We start from the raw sequence: 5,463 nt of genomic DNA on the forward strand, positions 1-5,463 counted from the left end.
AAAAAAACAAGAAAGAAAGAAAAGAACTGGTTGCTTAGCTATACATGTACTCAATCAGCCAAGACATGTTTGGGGTCTTGAAAGCTGCCTCTTTCATTTTTGAAGAAATATAGAAAATATTAAATACACGTGCAAACGTTTGTGGAAAATCAGGTGTAATTGTAAGAATAAAAGTTTGTCCTTACAGAAAACTTTACTGTATGAATGATTACGAACGTTGCCATACAAGTCACTTTGAACGAGCGGTTACTATAGAAACAATAAATAAATAAATAAATAAACAAATATGTGAGTTGCCACTGTCTGAAGACCTGTAGCGTAAGAGGTTTGTTTGTTGTGGGTGTACACTCGGGTGCATTCTGACAATTCTTTCACTGAAAGAATTTCACTTTCGCTCGGGTCCCAACACAAACGAGCCAAAGCCTCCTGCTGACAGCACATGGCCAATTTCAGACACCCACAGAGTAGCTGAGAACACGAGCAGCCTAAAAACGTGAAAAATTCTTTCAAAATCAGCTCAGGAAAAAATCCTTCACTTGGAGAATTTGCTTATTCTTTTAAAAATAACTTTCAACAACTTTCTGGCATTGTGAAACGTGCTTGCTTGTGTTTACGACACTTATTTTTTATTTCCTACGGAAAACTCACTGTTGTCAAATGAATGAATAGAAATGTGAATGTAATTGATCATAATTAATATGAGAATCATGTTGGTTGATCCTCATTCACATGAAGAAAAGGATGCAAAGGATCCCAAATGGAAAAGTAATACATTTCAAAATATATGCATGTAAAATATGCAGAAAAGCATCTCAGAATGCACAACACTTCAAACCTTGAGGTGGACGAGCTACAACGGCAGAAGACCACATTAGGTTCCACTCCAAATATTTTCCATACACTCATAATAAGAATCTGAGGCAATCATGGGCATAGACTCACAGGACACTTAACAGGACAGCTGACAGTTCATTTTTTTCTAATCAGATGGAAATGAGTGAGAATAATTCCACATATAGGGTGCATTCTGGGATTTTGAATCAAATGTGCTGTCTCCACTAATTCTATGCTGCATTTCTCACTAATATCACATCAAATGTCACTTGGAAAGGGTGAGTGAGAAAATAACCTCTTACAGCAAGAAGAGAAGTATATAAGATAATAAGAAAAAAAAAAAAAAACACCACCGACCCAAATATTTGCACCTTAATCACTTAAAAAAATTCAACACAAATATTCAACACAAGTATTTCAACATAAACTTATTTAGTGTATTTCATTGTAGAGTTTTCCTTTAAAGGTAGAAATTCAACAAAATCCAGCAGAGATGGACTCCTGAGATCTGAGCGAGCGAGCTATGGAATCTACTCTGATATATTATTTTAAGTGCCATTCCCTGTATTTACTATAGACAATTTTACAGTGTTCCTTGCTCAGTAAAGGACTTTAATCAGTCTAAGTGAGGTTTCAGGTCCAAGTACTGTGGTCTTCCTGTGACCTTTATGGCCTTTAGCAGTTATGAAATATAAAGATGGATGGCTTTCAGAAGGCGTCCTTTATCTCAGAGTTCTGAGGAAAATAAGAGAGAGAGAGAGAGAGAGAGAGAGAGAGAGAGAGAGAGAGAGAGAGAGAGACATGACTGAAATGTGAGAGATGACAGGACTGTACTACCCCCTACTGGATAACTAGCAATTAAAATTGATTCACCCCCTCAAAACGCCCTTCAGCATTCCACTGGAATCAATAAAGTCTACAAGTTTTAGCCTAATATGCTTCCAAATCAAGTGAGCATAAATCGGTTCTGACTAGCAAAATCTCCACTTCAACATACTGTATCTACACTCATTTTGACTAGTTAAAGTTCCAGTTCTATGCATGTCTGTATAAGTACATTTGAGTTCAGATAGCGGTTGAATTCTGGATTCTGATTGGTCAGAAGGTGTTGATTAATTTTCTCTAACAGCGGCTCTGACAATAGCGCAGCTGTCACAGGTTTCTATAGAAATGCCATTCACAGGGATTTGTATGGTGGACATTAACTAAGTCTAATCATAAACAGATCTTTTAAAAATATCATGTGTAATTATTAATATGGTGAAGTTTTGTGTGCTTTCCAGTGTCTCTGTAACATGTCACTTTTTAACTTAGACAAAAAAAGAGAGGCTGGTGAGGGAACAACCATTTATACTATAGCTGCTATAATGTAACTGATAACAGGAACTAATATGTTTCATGGACGTTTCATGGGGATGTTTCATAGGATGACTGTGGCTCAGGTGGTAGAGCGGGTTGTCCACTAATCGTAGGGTTGGTGGTTCGATTCTGGGCCCACATGACTCCACATGCTGAAGTGTCCTTGGGCAAGACACTGAACCCCAAGGTTGCTCTCAATGGCAAGCTAGCACCTTGCATGGCAGCTACCATTGGTGTGTGTGTGTGTGAATGGGTGAATGAGACACAGTGTAAAGCGCTTTGGATAAGTGCCCCATTTATGGACATGCAACTATAAATGGACCAAAATCTATGATGTGTCCCTCTTTAATAATAAAAAAAAAATAATTGTTGGTAAATTACTGTGGTATAAAATAAATAAAACACTTCTATAGGAAAATAATCAACTTTGGCCTCCACATTATTGATTATTTTCCTGTAACAGTGTGTCTTACTACTTACCTCACTAGTAGAAATGGAAGCTCTAGAGGTCCCTATAATTATGAGTCATCATATCTTAAATATACATTATCACTAGTCAAAAACACGCCACAGTTGACTTGTCAAAATTGAATTGCAGATAACAGAAATGGTGAGTCCTTGTAAACGAAGGATAAAGTAGCGTATGCCTAATCAATAGTCTGATATGTCACCTTGGATTTATGACTCCATCGTACCTAGTTTGCATAGAATTGAGAAAGCCTCATTTGAAATGTCGTTTGTCGCTGAAATTATGGCTCTGTATTCTTCATGTACATGAAAAAGAAAGGAAAGCTGACGCTTTGTGCTTGCTTGGGCGAACGTAGAGTGACCACATGCTCCTGTGGCTTGTTTTGTTGAGTTCCTCAGGATCTTAGTTCTTAAAGATCACACCTCTAATGCAGATCTGATATATTGACTAGTTGATATTTCTAGTAGATATCTAGATTTACTACTAATAAAAGCTGCACTGCAGATATGCTGAATAATTTTTAGTAGCTGTCAAAACTGATCCAAGATGGCGGCGCGGCAGGACATTCAGGCTATCAGCAACTGCAAGACAACATCACCCACCTGTGACAGTGATGCCTCCCTTCCAGCTGCGCTGAACAGATCTTTCTTAAGAGACAGCAACACACATTGGATCATAGAAATAATACAAAATGCATCGAAATCTTTTATTATTTTTTTTTTTTCCAGAGGTCTCTAAAGATTCAAGTCCATGTATGTGTAGATTATTAAAAATCCGCCAGCACTCCACAGGACATCAAAACTGTTTCAATCCTTAAATAATGGTGATCTATCAATATTTAAGAAGTGGAAGTGAAAAGCGTAATGCATTTTAGATTAATTCCAACCTCATGTCTAAATGATAAGGCCTGTCTATAATCATAAATCCCGTAAGACGGACTATGGAGTTGTGAGCGATATACTGTAGGTGTCCATCAATATTGAACTGAGAGTTAAGTCTTTGACATATTGAGGACAGTGGATATTTCTGTCCCAGTTCAAAGGCTGAAAAACAGGATTCTTGGCTTTATATCAACAACATTTTAGAGGAGAGAAAATTCTTCCCTGCACTGAAGGGCAAATTGGCTGTAATGAAAGCTATTGTTAAAGGCTTAGAGAGCGGCTGTAAAGGTAACACTCGGAAATGGACTTTAAGGCTTGCTTTAATGAGGCAATTTGGACAATTATTTAACAGCTGTGACACTGTAAACATTTATTATTATTATTATTATTATTATTATTATTATTATTCAAGCCATGAATAAATTCAGATAAATAGATTTCCATACACTGTACCTAACCAATTTGGCTTATATTTCAGTGGAGTACGTCACACTGAGAGATTGTTTTAAAGAAGTTAAGAGAAAACGAGACCTTGGCTAAATAGGACTTGGAAATATACAGTGCCTCCAGAAAGTATTCACCGCCCAAAGATTATTTCTCTTTTTGCTGTATTGCAACATCAAATTTAAACATATCAGAAATGGATTGTTTTCCCCCCTCTGCTCATTTTAAAGTGACTCTCTACAGAAATACAATGAAATAAAGTATTTAGAATTATTTGAACATTTTCAAAAAAAATGGCTTAATCGATAAGTATTCACACACTCAGTGTGAATTGTCCTTTTGCAGTAATTACAGATTTGAGCTGTCATTTGAGTTTACAAGAGTATTCACGAGAATACTTTCTGGAGGCACTGTACCTCACATCATGCTGCATTGTTGGATTAAAGCACATTGTTGTGTGTGAGAGAGATCTGTTTGTGTGCAGTGTTTACTTAAGCGCATAACGTGAACCGTATACTTTGGCTTTATTGTGGTAGAGAACATTGCACAGTGTGCTAAGGGAGAGCTCAGAAGAGTGCACTTCAGTGTAACATTATATTGTTAAATCCTAAGTAACATCCCAAAACTCTACTTGAATCTCTATTGGAGAATCCATGATCCATAAATCTTATTGGAGCATCCAAAACCAGTATCCGAACAGCTATTGGAGAACGGAAAGCCCATTCTCAAGGCCCATTCTCAAAGCCCTATTGGAGAACCCATACCCAGTTCCTGAAGTCCTTTTAGAGGACCAAAAGTCAGTTGACAGAACCTGTTCTTAAAGACCTACTGGAGAAACCAAAGCCAGTTAACAGCCCAAACCAGTTCCCAATGGCCTGTTAGAGGATTCAAAGCCTGATGCCTAAATCCTTCTGGAGGACTGTGGCGAGGAGGAGGGAGGGGCCAGGCTGTGAGGACGCATACCTGGCACTGAGTTGTCAAGGTCTCTCCAGCAGCATGACCTTCCTCCTTCTTGGGTTTTGGCACCAATGTAACAAGCATCAAAGACACGCAAGGAGAAGGTGGGAATCGGCTGAACGTAAATAAAGTAAAAGTTTAATAATGAACAAAACATAACAGAAAACACACAAACATAACTCCAACACAAAGTGCATGTGTGTCTCTCTCTCTCTGGCATTTCCATCCCTCCTTTATCACACTTTCCCACTGATGAAGCAACTCAGTTCTAGGTGTGCATCCTCACAACCTGGCCCCTTCCTCCTCCTCGCTACAAGGACCCACAACCTGGTCACAACCCCTGGTTCTAAACCCTGTTGGAGGACCCAAAGCTCTATTAATAGTTTCAAATATCTGGTCTCAAAGCTCTATTATATGTTCCAAATGCACTGCCCCAAAAGCTATATTGTATGTCCCAAAGCCCATGTGATCTTCGTGACCTCTGACAGTTGTAAAATATAAAGATGGATGACATCCGAA

This window comes from Ictalurus punctatus, chromosome 18, assembly GCF_001660625.3.
Source record: "Ictalurus punctatus breed USDA103 chromosome 18, Coco_2.0, whole genome shotgun sequence".
Taxonomy (NCBI): Eukaryota; Metazoa; Chordata; class Actinopteri; order Siluriformes; family Ictaluridae; genus Ictalurus; species Ictalurus punctatus.